General features: G+C 31.9%; 1 protein-coding gene and 1 long non-coding RNA gene across 12 annotated transcripts in view; one reads left to right on the top strand and one right to left on the bottom strand.

The window, feature by feature from the left end:
• The window catches only part of LOC114338023 (disks large 1 tumor suppressor protein), a 1,799,868-nt gene that overhangs the window by 1,683,379 nt on the left and 93,682 nt on the right, over positions 1-22,807 (bottom strand). The window lies entirely within an intron of this gene.
• LOC126880646 (uncharacterized) lies at positions 16,112-17,070 on the top strand. Its single transcript, XR_007696666.1, has 2 exons — positions 16,112-16,197; positions 16,699-17,070. It is a non-coding gene; the product is annotated as an uncharacterized LOC126880646 (long non-coding RNA).

The following is a 22,807-nucleotide window of genomic DNA, read 5'->3' as shown; positions in this document are numbered from 1 at the left end:
TTTGCATGTTTATATTCAGGATACAGAGTTTAAATACAATGTTTTGATCTACATCCTCGGCATAAGATTTTCTTCTTGATTAATTTCCTATCAATATCATATCATCTTGACTAATAATATTTACTATATCTTGGAGTGTTATTTTTTTGTGTTTAAAATTTTGGTGAGTACTGTACATATGATTTCTCAGACTGTTTTTAATAATTCCAAGTATCCGCTTCAATTCCCATGTCATTAAATTCCTCATGGTGGAGGTATGTTGAAATAACGCAGAATTTCCCACGAAAATAAACTTTCTTTTTAATTTTTTTATTAATTTCTTTTTAATTTTAATTTTTAATTAGTTTGGCTAAAGGTACAAACAACCAAACCCACACGACGATAATTTATAGAGTTTTATTAGTGAAAAAACCTGCAGTTTGTGGTAAGTTAAAATTATTCCTATTAATTCATTTAAATATAATAATTTTGATCCATGGTTATTTCGTGTCTTTCTCTGCCTTTTTGCCGAAAAGGACATACCTGAAAATAAAGCACTTTTGATTCGATTGAGGTGAAACATTGAAGTGTTTTGGAATGCAAATTGTAGATTCCCTCTAGTCTATTTATTTATCGTCCGTTGGTTTTGTAAATTATGTAAGGATGATCGGATTTATGCTGTGACCAGAATTTGTTTTCCAATGTAAGAAATCTTTTGATCACACGCTGTTTGGATTAATTTTATTTTAACTATGAATAAAATTTTAAATAAAAAATCCACGAGGAAAATAAACTTCCTGTAGCTGGCTGTGTACCAGAAATCACAAAATACTAGATTTGTTGTAAAAGGTATATTTTAAAATACCCCAAATAAGGGTCACAATAAGACAAAACGTTGTCGGATTAAGAAATCCATCATCAGTGTTCTAGTAGCCCTAAAATTAAGTATAACCTAATTAATTAAGAAAAAGTTAAAACATTGACAGAGGTTTTAAAAAAACAAGAGCCTATACTTACAAAAAATAGCATGCCTAAGCCACCAAAATGTGTTGGATAAAAACCCTTTAAATGTAAACGATTATGTTATGTTACACATTTATACAAAATTTATATGATGTTCTAGATACGCCTGGATGTTACCCAGGGCAACACAGCACTCTTCCCACGTGATTGGAATTTTTTATGGAGAAAACCTCACATATTGGATTTCAATGGCCAACTAACAACTGAATTCAAGAGCAACCCAGAATGACGTTAAGAACTGTCAATGAAACCTAGTTGTATTATTATTTCAGCCACAACGTTTAAATATTATTTTAATATTTGACATATAAAAACAGTATCAAATTAACTCCAACATAATGTTGGAATTAAAGTTATTCGTAAATAGATGAGAGGATCGTTACGTATTTTCGGCTGCAATGCTATTCAAATGGGGATTCATTTTTTTCGAATCCTGAGAAAACTAATAAATATTTTTGAAAAATTTAAACGCAGAATGAAAGACTACGTTATTAGCGAGGGCCGAAAGTCCCTGAGAACTTCTATAATGTTTATTTTAATAAGTTACAGGGGTGAAAAACTAAGAGAAAATTTAGTGTGATTTTTAATTTCAAATATATAATTCAAAATAAACTTTTTATTTATTCTAAGGGACTTTCGGCCCTCGGTAATAATTTAGTCTTTCATTCTGCGTTTAAATTTTTCAAAAATATATATTGGTTTTTTCAGGATCCGAAAAAAATGAACACAATGCCGTGGTAATATTTTCCAAATCTATCTTTGTCTTACAACGCACTCAGCCGAATATAACATTGTCAGCATATATTGTCAGTCAGACACTGACAATCAGTGACAATTTTATATATTTGACATTGCATCGGGAATATGTTGAGTTATTGATTAAATACTATTGATATATAGTGTATTTGATAAATAACTGATTTAAGACGTGAACTTAATAAAAAGTTATTTATTGTGTATTATTTGTGGAAGATCCAAGTAGAGAATACACCATTATAATATATTCTGTGATCCAAGTATTTTGTTGTTAAAGATGTTCAAAATTGTAAGCGTTTCATAACAATATATTATTAAAAAATCACTTTAACACTTTTCCTCTTTTCTCGATTGAGTATTAGTCTTTGTTGTAAAAATAAATTATTACAATCACTGAATACATAGTTAGTGAAAAAATTATCACATTTATTAACTGAATTAATAATTTGCAATTATAAAAATAACAGTTATCCAAGAACATTCAAAACCCATCTCTTTAAATTAATGATGACATTCTCAAGTAGAATGACATTCTAGTAATGTTTACATATCCATACCAGTGTGAATTTTACTACACGTAATTTGCCGTGTAAAGACAGAAAAAGTAGGGATACACCTAAAATATTTGCGAATTATGTACCCATAGCTTTAAATAAGTAATAAAATAGGAAAATAAAATTTTTACGTTACCATTTGTTGTGTTAGTGGTATGATATCAATACAATTAGACAAATAATGGGAAAAGGCCTTATACTTATAGACGTCTAGGAACACAAAATTGTATGTAATGTGTACATATGTGAACAAATCTAAGCCCAACATAAATTGGATAAAGATGGAATATGTAATATGATAATTAAAAAAATACTGTTTTTTGTATCTGACTGAAAATGAGACTAAAAGTAGCTTGATGATAGAAGTTTCATCAAGCTACTTTTAGTCTCATTTTCAGTCTGTTGTGGCTGAAATAATAATACAACTAGGTTACATTGACAGTTCTTAACGTCATTCTGGGTTGTTCTTGAATTCAGTTGTCAGTTGGCCATTGAAATCCAACATGTGAGGTTTTCTCCAAAAAAAAATTCCAACCACGTAGGAAGAGTCCTGTGTTGCCCTGGGTAACATCCAGGCATATCCAGAACATCATTTAAATTTTATATAAATATGTAACATAACATAATCGATTAATCGCTTACATTTAAAGGGTTTTTACCCAACACATTTTGGTGGATCAGGCATGCTATTTTTTGTAAGTATGGCCTCTTGTTTTTTTAAAACCTCTGTCAATTTTTTAACTTTTTCTCAATTAATTAAGTTATATTTAATTTTAAGGCTTTTAGAACACTGATGATGGATTTCTTAATCCGACAACGTTTTGTCTTATTGTGGCCCTTATTTAGGTTAGGGTATTTTAAATATACCTTTTACAACAAATCTAGTAGTCTTTTTTTTTAATTTTAAATATATAAAATCATTTATCATGAAAGATATCGGTTCCCTAGACCTAATGTTAAACTTTATATGATACGGTTCTGTAGCAGGGCAATTGGCAAAACTGCTGATTTTAGCTCTTAAGCCAAATACTTATTCAGCGTTCCTATTTTGCCGAGAAAATAAAAGAAATAAGAAAATATATATTCAACTCAATGGTGACTCGACATAAATGCTAAATGTTAAATAATTCATTCGTGATCAATCTACTCGTATTCACCTACAAAATGGCGGAATTTTTGAAACAGTCGTCTAATTAACCAATGTACTTCGAACAAAATAAAAAAATATTAGCCAGTTAAATAAAACTACCAATTTAAACAAGGGAGCAAAAATATTTGAATGAATAAATAGAGACTACTGAATTTTCAATTATGGTTCAGTTCGTTTTGACGGAATTGCAGAAACGGTTTATTCTATTTTACTCTTTACCAGATCCATTTAACAATTAGTCACTGATTGGCAATTTAACATAATTTTATAAAATTATCCAGTGAAACAAAAGTGAGTGTAAAGTAGATTAAAGAGGGTTGAAGAAGTGGTACGAGCACCTTTGTATCAGATTAACTGAATACTGGTCCTCACAAGTTCATAGTGCTAAAAAAAGTGAGTACAGCTCTTTTAAGTGGAGCCTTAGATGTGCCTACTGTTACATAAGTTACTCTTGTTAATTCTGAACATTACAAAAATGGTAATCAGAATTTCCAGCATGAGTGTCCAGTAGTTAGTTGAGGCGTAAGGAAATCGATCTTTAGCTGGCACAATACTGGATTGTAGGAAGGAAGCCTGGAGTAGGTTTATTCGTATATTAGCCTAATAAAATAAAAAAAAGTCAAAATGTAAATTCGTACAGGTTAAAATAAATTTTATATCAAAGTTTAGGTGGGTACAAAAGATATTTTCAAGAAAGTATCCAAATCATACAAGGGGATCACTGTTTAAATAATTAAAAAGGGGTCATTTTTGCAAAAAAAATACTTTTTTAACTGCTGAGGTAATTCACTTATCAATGAAGGTCTATGGGATTTTTTTCTACAAAGCTGAAGGGTAAATCTTTCACATAAGACTTACTAAATTAAATTTGACCCCCTATTTATTTAAATAATTGTATATAAAACTTAAAAAACAAATTCGCAAATAATTATTTTTAGCGTTTTAAATAAGCACTATAAAATATCTTATTTTACAGACTAAGTTGCGCTAAGTTACCAGTATTAAGCAAAAAAAAATTGGTCAAAAAATATTTAACATTTTTTGAGATATTGAAGTTGTTTATTAAATGTTACTATATTTTCAATTGCAAAAACGCGGTTGTTGCCAAAGAAATATTCACCTGCTTAAGATCTCATTATTTTTATTTTTATGTATATTGTCGATAATCGTATGCATACATTCAAATTTCAATTAAACTCCCCCCTAAAATGGCATTTGAAAATCATACAAATTTGTTTATAAGTAATTTGTTTTTTTAATAACGTCGCGGGGATTAAGTATTTTAAAATGCCGTTTCGACAATTGGGTTCCTGGGAATTTTTTACTAATTAACACAATTTTTTTGTCGTGTTTTCTTCTTCTTTTTTTCCTTGGAGTTATATTACTACGGGCCCTTTTAGGGTTAAATTTTATTAAGAATGTCGAGTCTATGAGATCTAGATTGTAGACCTAAAAATATTAAGATTTAACTAAAATCTCTTAAATAAAATGTGGCTACTTACTGAGTTACGGGGTGTTTTATTTAAAAATTTAAAAATTATTGTTACCAAGTACTTTAAAACTATTTAACGTATCCTTATCATACTTGGCAGAAAGTGTGGCTATTATACACCCTACTAAATTGTGATTAATAAACGTTTCTAGCTAGTGCCAGAGGCGTACGACAGGGGATAGTGAATGATTGACCCTTCCCAAATTCTACGCCACTGAGTGAATTACTATTTTAACGAAATTTTTCGATTCTCCAATACGTTGTATGTAAATAACTTTATTGGTATCGATAAAGTCATCAGTTTGAGAGATATTGGAAGTTTAAAATGAATGAATGAATGAATGAATCAAAATAACTATGCTGTTTCATTTTTAACGTCCAATATCTCGAAAACTAATGACTTAATCGTTACCAGTAAAGAGTATATTATTTACATATAAAGTATTGGAGAATCGAAAAATTTCGCTAAAATAGTAATTCCCTCAGTGGCGTAGAATTTGGAAAGGGTCAACCATTAACTATCCCCTGTCGTACGCCTCTGGTAGTAGCTAGAAACTTTTATTTGTCACAATTTAATAGACTGTATAGTACCCACACTTTATGACAAGTATGATAAGGATGCGTCAAATAGTTTGAAAGTACTTGGTAAAAATAATTTTTAATTTTTAAATTAAACACCCTGTAACTCAGTAACCAGCCACATTTTATTTAAGTGATTTTAGACCAATCTTCATATTTTTAGATCTAGAATCTATAACTTAGAGATTCGACAATCTTAATGAAACTTAACCCTAAAAGGGCCCGTAGTAATATAACTCCAAGAAAAAAAAAAGAAGAGGAAAAAAGACAAAAAAATTTGTTAATTAGTGAAAAATTCCCAGAAACCCAATTATCGAAACGGCATTTCAAAATATTTAATCCCCGCGACGTTATTAAAAAAACAAATTATAAACAAATTTGAATAATTTTCAAATGTCATTTTAGGGGGAAGTTTAATTGAAATTTGAATTTATCAATATATTTATCGAAAATATACATAAAAATAAAACTAATAAGATTTAATACAGGTGAATATTTCTTTGGCAACAACCGCGTTTTTGCAATTGAAAATAGAGTAACATTTAATAAACAAATTCAATATCTCAAAAAATATTAAATATTTTTGGACTAGTTTTTTTTTATTAATACTGATAACATAGTGCAACTTCTCCTGTAAAATAAGATATTTTATAGTGCTTATTTAAAACGCTAAAAATAATTTTTTGCAAATTTGTTTTTAAAGTTTCATGGTTAATTATTTAAATAAATAGGGGGTCAAATTTAATTTAGTAAGTTATATGTGAAAGATTAACCCCTCAGCTTTGCAGAAAATAATCCTATAGACCTTCATTAGTAATTGAATGACCTCAGCAGTTAAAAAAGTTATTTTTTTGCAAAAATGACCCCTTTTTAATTATTTAAAGAATGATCCCCTTGTGTGATTTGGATACTTTCTTGAAAATATCTTTTGTACCCACCTAAACTTTGATATAAAATTTGTTTCAACCTGTACGAATTTACATTTTGTTTTACATGTAGTGAAATTTTATTTTACTAGACTATATATACTGCAAATTATTGCTGGGAAGCTGCAGTGTGAAAAGTTTTTGGTTGTCGTATTTTTGGATATTGGAAAAAAGAGCTCCCAATAATTTAAAATTTTGACAAAGACCGTCTTAATATTTTAATACTGTGATGAGGAAAGCAACGGAAAACCATCTCATTATATTACTTAAGAAGGATCATCAGCATGACTAAAAACCTGGCTATGAATCCACGGACCAGTCATGAAGGTCCAAGTTGAATAAAAATTATATGACCACTAGATTTATTTTGCAGGCAACGATGGTCGCAATGACTATAATGGTGTAGCAGTCATCCTTATCAAAGAAGTTCAATCAGTGAAATCCTTTGTTCATATATCTGATTTCAGTTTGAAAAACTGATTTTTTTTTAATTAGGCGCCAAACCATTTAAAATGGGACTGAACTATAACATAGAGATTAAGAAATGAATGGGATGAACTCGATATAATAAAGTACATAGAACAGAAGATATTAACCTGGTACAAACATGTCAGAAGAAAAGACCAACACGAAATTACGCTGTCTTATTTTTTAATCACATAGAACTTAAAGAAATAAAAAATATTGATTATGGGAGTGGGGGAGGGTAGCTTTTAATTTATTTATTCCGTCCATAAGTGGAAAGTTTGATGCGCCACTGTGGACGCATGTCCCACTAAAAACTGACGGCGCAGTGTTCATACGTTTTCTTTGAGGGTCCTACTATTTCACTTATAGGCTGTTATGGTACCTAAAATGACTAGCAAATTTCACATATACCGGATCCTAGTCTATTCACTCTATGCAGAACATCAGTATCCGTAGACAAAACTTCCTATGTGTCTAGGGTAGTACTGTAAAGAAATAAAATATCATATTCGTCGGGTATATTCAGCATCGAAACTCATCGGTATTTTGAAAATCGGCGTGACGCGCGTCGATTGCCATCACAAAGGCTAAGTTGAGATGTGTTCGTCGACGTGGATGATGCAGCTCTGCCGACTTATTGCGAAGAGAACACCCTTTTCGGTATAGGTGGAATTTAACTCGGGTGGTATTTCTTTGGTATTGAGACAAAGACGTGTGGTAGACAAAGACGTGATAATTTAAAAATATTATACAGGGTGTTTCATTCATAATTGTCCATATAGTAAGTGGAGAAACCTTAGTACAAAATACGAAGATTGAACCTAAAACACTTAAATAAAATGTGGTTCCTTACTGAGTTACAGGGAGTTTTATCTAAAAATTTAAAAACTACTTTTGCTCAGAATTTTAAAACTATTCGACGAATCCTTTTCATACTTGGCAGGAAGTATATGTAATGTACAAACTACTAAATTATGTTAAACAAACGTTTCTGGCTATTACCAGAGGCGTACGACGGGGGAAAGTTAATGGTTGACCCTTTCCAAATTCTACGCCACTGGATAAATGGCTATTTTAGTTCAATTTTTGGACTCTCCAATATTTTCTATGAAAATAATATACTCTTCATTCATAACGTTACCATAAACTCATTAGTTTTCGACATATTTAAAGTTAAAAATGAAACGACACGGTTATTTTGATCGGTGTATTATGTCGCTTCATTTTTAATTCTAAATATCTCGAAAACTAATCATTTTATCGTTACGATTAATATAAAAGTATGCTCCTTCGTTTTTAGCTTAAAATATCTCGAAAACTAGTGGCTTTATCGTTACGAATGAAGAGTATATTATTTACATAAAAAGTATTGCAAAACCAAAAAAATTACACTAAAATAGCAATTTCGTCAGTGGCGTAGATTTTGGGAAGGGTCAACCAGCCACTATTCCCTGTCTTACGCCTTTGGTAGTAGTTAGAAACGTTTATTTATTTTAATTTAGTTAGATGTACAGTACCTACACCTTCTACCAAGTATGATAAATGATAAGGCTACGCCAAATAATTTTAAAGTACTGGGTATGGTTCATTCCACACACATACGACTGTTTTGGATTATCGCGACAACGAATATTTCAGTGTGCAACATAAAAAGTAAGAAAGTAAATGGCTCTAATAATTATTCCATTAAACAGCAATGTAATTTGCAATTTAACTGGATTATACTTATTATAAACTGGATATATACTGGATTATAAATATATATGGATATATACTTATTATAAACTATATACTGGATTATAATTAAACCCACTGGAGCTCCTTAAATATATCTTTACGTGCAATACAGCCCTCAGTATATAAGCCACTTTACACTGGCCCCACAGGACTCTCTAGACAAGACCTTAGAATTATAAGAAGAATCCGTATAGGCCACACCAAACTTACTCACAGCTTCCTGATGTCATCAGATATCCGGCCTATCTGTCTAACATGCCAGTGCCAACTTACCGTGAACCACATTATTACCGAATGTCATCAGTTCAGTGTAGTAAGACACCAGCTCAAACTCAAACCGCAGCTATGTGACATTCTAAGTGATACCAACCAGTTAGACAGAGTTCTTCAGTTTAAAAAAAATCATTGTATCATAAACTTTAATTTTTTTTTATGACATAACTTGTTAATGCTCTTTAATTATACCTCTTGTAATCTTGTTTGTAATCGTCCCGTGCGAGTGGCCATAGTTGCCGAGCACGTTAATGTAAATAAAAAAAAAGAATGTGTGTGTACTTTGTACGCACGTAAGAAGTTATACTTCTATTATAATATAATTTCAACGAACTAAATATACCTACTTAACAGTTACAATACAAAAAATTAACAATAATTACCAAAAATGAACCAAAACCAATGCCAAATATTAAAAAACAAAAAAAAAAAGAAAAAAGTATGAATCGTCCGGGATTCGAACCCGCAATCTCGCGATTTTTTGATCTCTGGTCCAATGCTCTACCAACAAGGCCATCAAGCCGCATGCTACGTACCTTTCAGATATACATAATTATACATCACGGTGACAAGTGAAATATAAAAATAGATGTTTTATTACTTTACGCCCAAGGAAGACAAATCCAAAGACAAAAAATTATGATAAAAAACCTTTTAAACCACCTTTTTCAAATTGCGCAAGTTGTATTATTAATATTAATGTTAATAAATGAAATATAAATATTTTGACGTTTCACAATTTGACAATTCAATTTTTAACTGCAGTGTCTTAAAAATTTTAAAGCACTAGTGCCTTAAAGCAGCATTTTTAACGCTCCTATGGAGTCCTAAAAATTGCATTTTTAACACGTTTGTAGAAAAATATATTTAAAAACCCTAATATATTCTTTCCACACCTTTTCTGGACTGATACATACATAAATTAAAACATTTTGAAGTATAACTTCAAAAATATAATATGAAAACTATTTAAAAAGGCAGTATAACTATCAACTAACCTTTGTTTGTTGTTTTTCTTTCCACAAATTTTAAAACGCAACAACCATACATAACCAAACCGTCAACCGTCCAAACAACAGCTGCGCTACAGCTGCCATATTGGATAATTTTTGACATATGATTTGAACATCCAATCAGAACAAAGTTATAATGCGCATGCGCCCGGATCGTAGGTTTTAACATATAAAAATTCACCCTCATATCGCGCGTAAAGAAGTATAACTTCAAAAAAAACTTCAATTTATTTTCGTTCTTCATATTTTGCACAATAAAATATTCGCTGTCGAAATAATCCAACACAGTCGTATATTCGTGGAATAGGGTATACAAACAACTTTTAAATTTTAATCATATGAATCATATCATAAATTAATTAAAATAACTGTGTCGTTTCGTATTTAACTTCAAATATATCGAAAACTAATGACTTTATCGTTACCAATGAAGAGTATATTATTTACGTAGAAAGTATTGGAGAATCTAAAAATGGCGGCACTAAAATAGTAATTTCTCTAGTGGCGTAGAATTTGAGAAGGGTCAACCATTCACCATCCCCTGTCGTACGCCTCTGGTAGTAACTAGAAACGTTTGTTTATCATAATTTAGTAGGGTGTCTAGCAGTCGCACTTTCTGCCAAGTATGAAAAGGATATGACGAACAGTTTTAAAATGCTGAGCAAAAATAATTTTTAAATTTTTAGATAAAACACCCTGTAACTCAGTAAGGAACCACATTTTATTTAAGTGTTTTAGGTTAAATCTTCGTATTTTGTGCTAAGGTTTCTCCAGTTGCTATATGGACAATTATTAGTGAAACACCCTTTATAAAAGTATTAAAAAATATAAAAGATTTTAAATAGTTAAAGATAAAAAGATCAAGCCAGCTTTTGCTTATATTTGATTCAGAGTTGGACCACCATCTCCATATAGCTATTTCAGCATCCTTATGCCTCATCAGTGAAGCTCAGAAGTCTCAACTCTGAGGGAAATACAAACAATTCTGCCAATTTAAGGCAAACCATCGCGATGCAATGAACCCACCTCTGAGACGCAATTTAGCGACATCTCTCGTATTACGAGGAAAACAACGAAAAGCCCCAGATACAAAGTTTACTACCTTTTAAACAATTAGAATAATTGAAATAAAAATATAATAAACAATATTTTAAATCTAAGACTTTTCGTTAATATACTGCTTTCTGGCTGCATCCCGTATCTCTGGATTTTACACTATATAATCACAAGAGACGACGAAAGTAGGAGAAAGCAAATAGAGGACGCTTAGGCCACGCATTTACCTTCCCTTCGTCAAGGAAAAGGACCGAAAGACAGTTTCTAAATACTCAAACTGAGTAAAAATGAAAAAGATAAAAAAGATCAAGGCAGGTTTTGTTTATATTTGATTCAGAGTTGGACCACCATCTCCATATAGCTATTTCAGCATCCTTATGCCTCATCAGTGAAGCTCAGAAGTCTCAACTCTGAAGGAAATACAAACAATTCTGCCAATTTAAGGCAAACCATCGCGATGCAATGAACCCACCTCTGAGACGCAATTTAGCGACATCTCTCGTATTACAAGGAAAACAACATTTAAATAGTTAAAATATATATACAGAGTGAGTTTTATGTATGGAAACACTCAATTATCTCGAAAACGGCTTGCACGATTTTTATAGATTTTAGTAGGTAGGGGTTTTCTAATGCGTTCGATATTATGGTGCTGATTACATTGTTGTCAGATCTTCTGTTTTTCTGCAAATCTAATGAACTTTCTTATTTCAAATGGAACACCTTATATATTTTTTACGTTTTGAAGTCCTTAAGAAATGCTGATTATTTTTCATGTTATATTCCCTATACTTAAATGCCATAATTTCGGAATTATTGCTGCATTTATTTTTAAATTTTTTTGAAGTTATACTTCTTTACCGGCGATAGAGGGTAAATTTTTATATGGGAAAACCTAGCGACCGAGCGCATGCGCATTATAACTTTGTTCTGATTGGATGTTCAAATGACATGTCAAAAATTATTCAATATGGCGGCTGTGGCACAGCTGTAGCTAGATTATATTATTTATGGTTGTTGCGTTTTAAAATTTGTGTGAAAAGAAACAACAAACAAAAGTTAGTTAACAGTTATACTGCCTTTTTAAATAGTTTTCATATACATATATTTTTGGACTTTTGGACTATTTTGGACAAGGAAAACTCATTCTAATTTGGTAAGTAGTTTTTATTATAATCATATTGCAATTATACATTTGGATTAGGTTGAAATACATACATTTATTTTCTCAAGAATGCGGATTTTAGAGAGAAATCCCAAATTAGGTTCGATTTTTATTTTTAAATTATGATTTTTTGGCGTATATTTATTTATCTAGTAGGTATGTAATGCTTTGATTTACATACTTAATTTGATTACCAACAAAAGTTCTACCAATCTTCATCTAATATATTGTTTTCTCACTGTTTTGTTATATTTTTATATTTTCTTCCACAAAATTTAAACTAAATAATTTAATTTTCAAAACAACTGTCAAACAGTAAACCGTTCAGTTACCGTATTTTTGCACATGATAAATAATGTGGGATTGGACGAGTGAGTCTACGCTTCGATTACGAGTTAAAGCGGCACGAAATTCAAGGGTTCAATTCCCGATGCAAGTTTTATTTTTTTATTTTTTTATGCATGTTATGATTGTAAGTATATTTGTTATATAATTTTTTTTTCAGAAAATGCGTATTTAAAATTTTTGCCAATAATTATTATTGTTCAGAAATCATTTTTTCTTTGTGGCATTTTTCAATGTGTTTGTGTGCGTTTTATTCTTTTATTTTTTTTAATTTTTGGTATTGTCTTAAAAATCACATAATATGTAGTAGAAGTATACCTTGTTACGTGCGTACAAAGTACACACACATTCTTGTTTTAATTTAAACAAATTAAAAAATCAATTTTCTCGGCCCAGGTGGATATTATTTTAGGTTATTTGGATCATTGGGAACAAAAAAGTCTTTAGTAATCTGTTGTTTCTCTAAAGTTAATCGTTTTCGAGTAATCAACAATTTAAAACTGAAAAAAATCGAATAATGACGATTTTTAAGGTTCTAAAACACAAGTAAAAAATATAATTTTTGAAATTATAAAGTACCTTAATTCAAGCCCAACTCTTCTTCTTATAGCTTACCATATGATTTTTTGTCTCTTTTTATTCTAACTAAAACATTGATTTTTAATTTTTAATGAAGTGCATATGAGAGGACGGGCGATCGGGCTGCATTAACATTTAAAATTACAATGTTTTAAAATGACACAATCTTAAATTAATTATCGGTATCTGATAAAATAAGGCTTGATGTTGAATTTGGGTACTTCTCAGTTTAAAAAATAAAATTGTTTATTTGTGTTCTTGAACCTTAAAAATCGTCATTATTCGATTTTTTTCAGTTTTAAATTGTTTATAACTCGGAAACGATTAATTTTAGAGAAAAATTATAAAAGATCTTTTTTGTTCCCCATGATCCAAACAACCTAAAATATTGTTTACCCGGGTCAATAAAATTGATTTTTATAATTTGTTTAAATTTTTTTTTAAACAAATGTGGCCATTACGGTAACTCCGAAATTATGGTATTTAGGTATAGGGAATATAACATGAAAATATATCAGTATTTCTTAGGGATTTTAAAACATAAAAAATATACAGGGTGTTCTATTTGAAATAAGAAAGTTCATTAGATTTACAGAAAAACGGAAAATATGACAACAATGTAATTAGCACTATAATATCGGCCGCATTAGAAAACCCATACCTACCAAAATCTATAAAAATCGTGTAAACCGTGTTTGAGATAATTGAATGCTTCCATACATAAAACTCACTCTGTATATATGTAATAATTAAATCAGATGCTCAGATGCTATGTTAAAAATATAGAATATAAAATACAGGGTGTTTCATTAATAATTGTCCATATAGTAACTGGGGAAACCTCAGCACAAAATACGAAGATTTACCCTAAAACACTTAAATAAAATGTGGTTCCTTACTGAGTTACAGGGTGTTTTATCTAAAAATTTAAAAACTATTTTTGCTCAGCATTCTAAAACTGTTTGACTTATCCTTTTCATTCTTGGCAGGAAGTATAGTTACCATACAAACTACTAAATTATGTTAAACAAACGTTTCTGTCTATTACCAGGGGCGTGCTACGGGGGAAAGTGAATAATTGACCCTTTCCAAATTCTACGCCACTGGTGTAATTACTATTTTAGTTCAATTTTTGTATTCTCCAATACTTTCTATGAAAATAATATACTCTTCATTCGTAACGATAAAGTCATTAGTTTTCGAGATCTTTGAAGTTAAAAATAAAACGACACGGTTATTTTGATTAATGTATTGTCACTTCATTTTTAATTTCAAATACATATCTCGAAAACTAATCATTTTATCGTTACGAATGAAGAGTATATTATTTACATAAAAGTATTGAAAAATCAAAAAATTACACTAAAATAGCAATTTCATCAGTGGCGTAGAATTTGGGAAGGGTCAACCAGTCACTATCCCCTGTCGTACGCAAATTATCTTAATTTAGTAGGGTGTACAGTACCTACACTTTCTGCCAAGTATGATAAGGATACGCTAAATAGTTTTTAAAGTACTGGGTACAAATAATTCTTAAATTTTAATCATATGAATCATATCATAAATTAATCAAAATAACTGTGCCGTTTCATATTTAACTTCAAATATCTCGAAAACTAATGACTTTATCGTTACCAATGAAGAGTATATTATTTACGTAGAAAGTATTGGAGAATCTAAAAATGGCACTATAATAGTAATTCCTCCAGTGGCGTAGAACTTGAGAAGGGTCAACCATTCACTATCCACTTTCGTACGTCTCTGGTAGTGGCTAGAAACGTTTGTTTATCGTAATTTAGTAGGGTCTATAGTAGTCGCACTTTCTTCCAAGTATGAAAGGGATACGTCGAATAGTTTTAAAAGGCTAAGCAAAAATAGTTTCCAAATTTTTAGATAAAACACCCTGTAACTCAGTAAGGAACCACATTTTATTTAAGTGTTTTAGGGTAAATCTTTCTATTTTGTGCTGAGGTTTCCCCAGTTACTATATGGACAATTATTAATGAAACACCCTGTATAAAATAAGGGAAAGAACGTTAAATTAAAATTTTTAATATCTGCCAAATTGTCCACTACATTTCCTCATACGAAAATCCTTCTGTGTCCTTTGTGCTCTCACAGCGCTTCAAGATAATTGGGTAATTAAATAATTAATCTTGACAGCCTCGTTGTTCGTCTCTCCCTCGCTAGTCGGCGCGCCCTTCCCCAGACGTAAGATTTCAATTAGCCGCAGAGTTGCCAAAATCCGGCAATGGCATGGTTGAGCACTGACCGGTCTCATCGTGGCTAATGAAAGACTCGCAGGACCTTAGGGAGTCAAATCCTGATGCCGCAGGAACGGCGTCCGGTCATATTAAATTATATTAGAGCCGAAGACTTGGGGCGCACTTACATTTTTATTTATTAGGTTAAGGATTTGGGCTATGCTTGACAGAAAAATTACTTATAGAAGTCAACGAAGTATCAAAGAATACACTACACATTCAAAATATGTAATTCTCCTTTCTCTCACTTTAATTTTATTTTCAAATGGTAATAAAAAAATTATTATTATTTTCAATTTATTATAATCACGAATTTCTTTCTTCTTCTTCTTCGTTTCTTCTTCAATATTAGCCTCCCAAATTGTTTAAGACATAGCAACATCTTTTTCTTGGTCTGTCAATACTTCTTCGTCTATTTGGTGACTTATCTCGTGCTATTCGTACTATTCTATGTAACGTTTCAAACGTCACATCGTTGTTTTTTATATACTTTTAAACACTTTCAGTTATTTTCGGCCTTTATTTTCAGTTAAGGTATTTAATTTTCGTTTACAATAATTTTCTTTCTTAATTTTCACGTTTATTCCTTTGTTTCTATATTTTCCTATTTCTATCTCCTATAAATGCTCTGATTAGTTTTTAAAGTCCCCTCGTATTCTACTCAGTGACTATATCTGCTTCGGCGCTGTCACATGGCGTTGAAAGCCCCACCAAAAAGAGAAGCTTCTTCTAAGATGAGTACTCAACACAAATTATTTTCCAATTCTTTCTCCAAAGAGAAAATATCTAATATATTAAGGTAGAATTATTTCGTGGCCAGGTCCTCTTGCCAACCTGGGTAAGTAATAGAGAATATTTCTACTTTTTCTTTATACCAATAACTGTTAACATGAGCACCGTCACAATATTATTTGTTTCATATACTTTATTTCAGTTAGTTGGTAAAAACCACATTGAGTTTTTTCTTTTTTAATAATTTTATAATAATTCTTGCTGTAATAATTTTTAATGAATTTTGTTAACATGAATCGTTCAAATGTAGATTAATTTTGTAAATATATTTTCACATATGAAAAATTGAACGATTCCAGTCTTAAAGTAGATTATTACTTTTTATGAACTGATAACACCAGAGGTTATTGTCGGTTCGTTTTTGGTTACATTTTTTGCTTTATTTATTAGTTGCAAAAGCAACATTTTAAGTTTTGACGACATCAGAGGATTTTGGGTCGGTGTGCGAGTCCTTGGGGAAAAAGGGACTTTCCACTTGCCGGGATTCCTCTGTTGTCGGACAAAATATTGACCATATTAAGTCTACAGCGGCCTGTTTTTGTTCTAGCCATTTGGGATCACTAAGAACCGTTCTCACTTCCCTTTATGGCAACCTCCGAAACCAAGGCGTGACACCAGCCAAAGACCACCCTAGGGTGCTGCAGCAGTCAAGGAAAAGCCGGCCGAGATCAAGACCATCACCTAAGAACAGACCAGGAGAAGTCGGCCGAACAACAGTCGACTAGAGTCCACAACAACGGGAACTCCTGAGAAAGTTCAGTTAAGTCCATAGTTTCTTTCTTAGCTTAAGCATCGATCTCTGATTCGCTGATTGTAATTTATAAGCTGTCAATTATTAATTTGGATACATGATGAATTATATAAGCAATAAGATGTAATTAAATACCTAATAGTTGAATAGAGAATATGTGTTGAGAAATTTTTGCTCCGTCAATAATTCCTAATTTCTTCATATTAATTAGTTTATGCCGAACAACACCCCTGAGGGGTTTCAGCTGAAGAAAGATGAGCTAGCCGTTTCATCTATCCTCTGCAATTCTACTAATGTGTTCGTTCCACTCTTGTTTCCATTTTGTCAAACATCCATTTATGTCTTCTACATTGCATGATCTTCTTATGTTTTCGCTTCTCTCCCTATCTAACAGACTTTTCCCTGATATTCGTCGGAGTATTTTCATCTCTGTTGTTTCTAGTAGTCGTCTCGTTTTAGATGTGTCAGGTCTTGTCTCCGCTGTGTATGTCAATATAGGTCTAATTGCTGCTTTATAGATTATTGCTTTTGTGTCTTGTGTTAGGTGTTTGTTTTTCCAGATTATGTCATTATAAGATCCCGCCGCTTTACTTGCATTTAAGCTTTGTTGTCGTACTTGCTCTTTAACATCTCCGAAACTGGTTATATCTATTCCCAGATATCTAAACATTGCTTCCTGCTTTATTATTTTCCCATCAATTTCGATTTTTCGTCATAACGGGTATTTAGATGTTGTCATACATTTGTTTTTTTCTACTGATATTATCATATTGTATTTCTTGGCTGTTGTATTGAAGATGTGTGTTAATCTTTGGAGATCGTCTTCGGTCTCGGCGAATAATGCGGCGTTCTGCATAACATAATATTTGGATTTATTTGTTCCCCATTCTGTAACCATGACATTTACGTACCGCTTGTATTATTTCTTCCATTATTATATTAACCCGGCATTGGTCGCCTACCTACAACTAGATTGACAACAGTCGCAACATTCGCGAATGACACAGGTATTATCGCATCTCACACAGACCCCCAAAGAGCTTCGCATAACTTACAAGTCCACTTAAATAAAATAGAAAAATGGTTAAAAAATGGAAACTAAGAGCTAATGAAACAAAATCGACCCACATGACATTTACCATGCGAAGAGAGAGCTGTCCACCAGTATACATAAACAACAAACAATTATTACAAGTAGATACAACCAAATACCTGGGCATACATCTAGATAAAAGATAACATGGAGAAAACACTTATTCACCAAAAGAAAGCAACTTGGACTCAAACTTCAACAAATGTACTGGATTCTGGGTAGACATTTAAGACTGTCAATTGAAAATAAATTAGTGGTATACAAGCCATACTTAAACCCATATGGACCTATGGCATACAGCTATGGGGCTCAGCCAGCAACTCTAACTTGGAAATTATACAACGTTTTCAAAATAAGGCATTAAGAACCATAGTAAACGCTCCATGGTACGTCCCCAACGCAATAATAGAGAGAGACCTGAAAGTTCCCAGCATCAAAGAAGAAATCAGCAAATACAGTGAAAAGTATGAAGAAAGACTTAGTGCGCATCCAAATGATTTCGCGAGTGAATTATTAAACACGGAGGGTGAAGTTCGCAGACTTAAGCGCTATAAACCAACTGACTTACCAAATAAATTTTAGATAAATTAGAACTATTTTAAGGTTTACTTTATTTTACTAGTAGTACTATCTATACATTTGTTGATAATTTAGAAAGGAAAGTTTTCATTGGAATTCTTACCTACATGTCATAGCCTAAGAAAGTCATAACTTTAACTGATTGTTCCTAACGGAACAGATTGTTAAATAAATTTGAGTTAAAAAAAATTCGATTTTACATCGTAGTGGGTATTTAGATATTGTCATACATTTGGTTTTTTCTGCTGATATTATCATATTGTATTTCTTGGCTGTTGTATTGAAGATGTGTGTTAATCTTTGGAGATCGTCTTCTGTCTCGGCGATTAATGTCGCGTCGTCTGCATAACATAATATTTGCATTTCTTTGTTCCCCATTCTGTAACCATGACCTTTACGTACTGCTTCTATTATTTCGTCCATTATTATATTAAAGAGCAGTGTGGGTGTGGGAACGAGTCACCTTGTTTGACTTCACTTTGTATTGGTATAAACTGCGTTAGTTTTCCATTTATCTTTGCCTGTATTCGATTATGACAGTAGATGTTTTCGATGGTTTGCACAATATTGATTGGTATGTTACTTCTATACAGTAAATGTAGGACGTCTTCGATTTTGATGCGATCCAAAACCTTGTCAGGTCTATAAAACATATATATGCTGGTTTATTGTATTCAATGACCTTTTCTGTGATTTGTCTCAGTACAAATACGGCGTCTACGCAGGACCTTCCGGATCTGAATCCTTGTTGTTTATCTGATAAAGTTGTTAGTTTATTGATTTTGTTGGTTAGAACTTTTGTGGTTAGCTTAAGTGCTGTGTTCTGTATACTTATTGGACAATTCGACGTAAATATTAGGATCGAATTGTTTTGTATTGCCCCTTTCTCCGCTACTTCTCGATCCGACGATGGTAAATAAATGTTTGAGTGTGGAGTAAAAAATATGGTTTTATTGACAGCTACTTATAATTACACTATACAGGGTGTAACAAAAATACAGGTCATAAATTAAATCACATATTCTGGGATCAAAAATAGTTCGATTGAACCTAACTTACCTTAGTCCAAATGAGCATACAAAAAAAGTTACAGCCCTTTGAAGTTACAAGATAAAAATCGATTTTTTCTGATATATCGAAAACTATTAGAGATTTTTTAATGAAAATGGACACGTGGCATTCTTATGGCAGAAACATTTTAAAAATAAATTATAGTTAAATTTGTGCACCCCATAAAAATTTTATGGGGTTTTGTTCCCTTAAACCCCCCAAACTTTTTTGTACGTTGCAATTAAATTATTATTGTGGTACCATTAGTTAAACACAACGTTTTTAAAACTTTTTTGCCTCCTAGTACTTTTTGTAAAAGCTAGTTTTTACCGAGATATTTTGAATATTTGTCAAATCCACCACATATTTGTATACTGTTACGTACGATTGTAGAGACCTGGTAATAATATGAAATTTTTTTATAAATTACAGTTTGAGGTATATTTTGAACCATATTAGAAAAGAATATTTTATCTCGATAAAAGGTGCCTCATCGGAAAAATACTAAGAGGCAAAAAAGTTTTAAAACATCCTGTTTAACTAATGGTACCGCAATAATAGTTTAATTGGAACGTACACAAACATTTGGGGGGTTTAGAGGCACAGAACCCCCATAAAATTTTTATGTAAACATATTAAAAAAGAAGCCGTATCTCGATTAAAACTGGTTTATCGAAAAAATATTAAGAGGCAAAAAAGTTTTAAAAACATTGTGTTTAACTAAGGGTGCCACAATAATAATTTAATTGGAACGTACAAAAAAGTTTGGGGGGGGGGGGATTTAAGGAAACCAATAGGTCTATTCATAATAAAAAATCTCTTAATTAATGGAGTAGAGCATCATGTACCTAGTACTAATCCGTTGGCATCCAATGTAAGCCAAATTGTTTAACAGATTTCACTATGTAGTTAGAACATACATCTTGAGATTTTTTATTATGAATAGGTCTATTCATAATAAAAAATCTCTTAATTAATGAAGTAGAGCATCATGTACCTAGTACTAATCCGTTGGCATCCAATGTAAGCCAAATTGTTTAACAGATTTCACCATGTAGTTAGAACATACATCTTGACCAGTGTTTGGCATTGTAGCTATTTAGCAAGGACAGAGAGGAAGTAATCGTAACCACACTTTTCAATTTTTAACATTCAAAATTTCACCCTTTTTCAATTTTACTAAGTGAGATTACTTACTTTTAGGTTCACTGATGATGGACTGATAAGTCCGAAAACGTTTTGAACGTAATCCGTTTGGATTTTTAAAAATTTTTTAGAATTTTTATTAAATATACCAACTACACTAGGGAGTTTTACTTCATGTTAATTTTACACAATAATATGTGGTTTGTGTCCATTTGGGACACCAATTCCCAACTATTTTGTTACCTATAATGTTGTACAGTTTCGTAGTGGTACTCTCTTTTAAATGAATAGGTTACTGGCCTACTATCCAACCCTCCCCCTTTATCCAGACTTAGCACTGGCAGTGACTAAACTACTTGACTCACGATTGAGTTATTAGAGGCGAAATAATCTTTTACCTCATCCAACAATAATTAGAAGAACTATGGAATAAGCACCGAGCTCTAACGCAATGCTACTTTTACATGAAATGTATTATCTCTCGTACATCTGCCCTAATAATAATTGGTACTCCTTCACACATCTTCATCTGGAAAACTATGTTAACTCCATCTGCAACATTCTTCACATATCATATAAATATACTATTTTTTGGCGAAAACACACCACAGAAACTGCCAAGAAACCAGACACATGTCAACCGTAGACAAGGCATACTGAGCTAAAAACCGTAAAGCGCGGCAGTCGATCATAGAGTTATATATTAGCATAGAGAGAGTGTCATTCAGAGCGAAGTGACGACACCATCTTTTTTATTTGGATGAGTGCTGTTTCACTCTTAAGCATAGTAAAGCTGCTACAGTTGTCCTCCTCTTCCGCGCCTATATTCACACTGAATGTCATCATAGATTTTCGATACATGTGTTAGAAAGAGATGCAGCAAACCAGTCCATGAGATCTTGTCGTCAGGAAGGGCGGAAGTAGGCTCCCTCTATGTTAATATATACCTCTATGCAGTCGATCGGTGGTCTATCTATCTCTTTTTACTAAGGGATACCGCTCATATGACGGACAAAGATGGATAGACTACTCAAAATGAATATTGACCAATGGCGTCCTTGATATCGAAGTTACACCTCGATGCACAGAGCGGCCCATAGCTAGCCTAATCTACAGGTTATTATATCTACGTAAGAAACTCTATTATATGCATTGTAAAGGTGATAGAATACCTAGCAATAATTCGCATTCATTTCTTTATTCTTTTATGTTATCGTTCGCTATTTTTTAATAAAATTGTATCTTAAAGATTAAAAAGGGTTCAAGGCAGGTTTTGCTTATATTCGATTCAGAGTTGGACTACCATCTCCATATAGCAACTATTTCAGCATCCTTATGCATCATCAGTGAAGTTTATGCAGTCACAACTCTGAAGGGAATACAAACATTCTGCCTCTTTTAAGGCAAACCATCGCGATGCAGTGAACCCACCTTTTGAGACACAATACAGCGACATCTCTCGTATTACGAGGAAAACAAGGAAAAGCCCCAGATACAAAGTTTACTACTTTTTAAACAATTAGAATAACTGAAATAAAAATATAATAAACAATATTTTAAATCTAAGACTTTTCGTTAATAAACTGCTTTCTGGCTGCATCCCATATCTCCTGATTTTACAACTAGTCGAATAAACTTTGATATATGGGAACACTGGAACAGGGGAAGTTTTAATTGTGAAACAGGTTAAAAATTTGGAACGGTCACACCACGAAAACGGCACATTTATTTTGTCCGACAGAACAGACTTAAACTCTTCAAACAGAGATTAAACTCTCATGCAAAAATCAGAATGCTATTTATCACCAAATGGGCGTTTTAATGAGTGGAACATGTAGAATATGTCAAATGACAGGAATTATGACAGGTGATAAATAGCATTCTGATGTTTGCATGAGAGTTTAATCTCTGTTCGGAGAGTTTAAGTCTGTTCTGTCGGACAAAATAAATGTGCCGTTTTCGTGGTGTGACCGTTCCAAATTTTTAACCTGTTCCACAATTAAAACTGCCCCTGCTCCAGCATTCCCATATATCAAA

The sequence above is a fragment of the Diabrotica virgifera genome, chromosome 2 (assembly GCF_917563875.1).
Source record: "Diabrotica virgifera virgifera chromosome 2, PGI_DIABVI_V3a".
NCBI classification, from domain to species: Eukaryota; Metazoa; Arthropoda; class Insecta; order Coleoptera; family Chrysomelidae; genus Diabrotica; species Diabrotica virgifera.
Note: the sequence above shows the minus strand (reverse complement) of the source record. Positions and strands in the feature narration are given on the sequence as shown.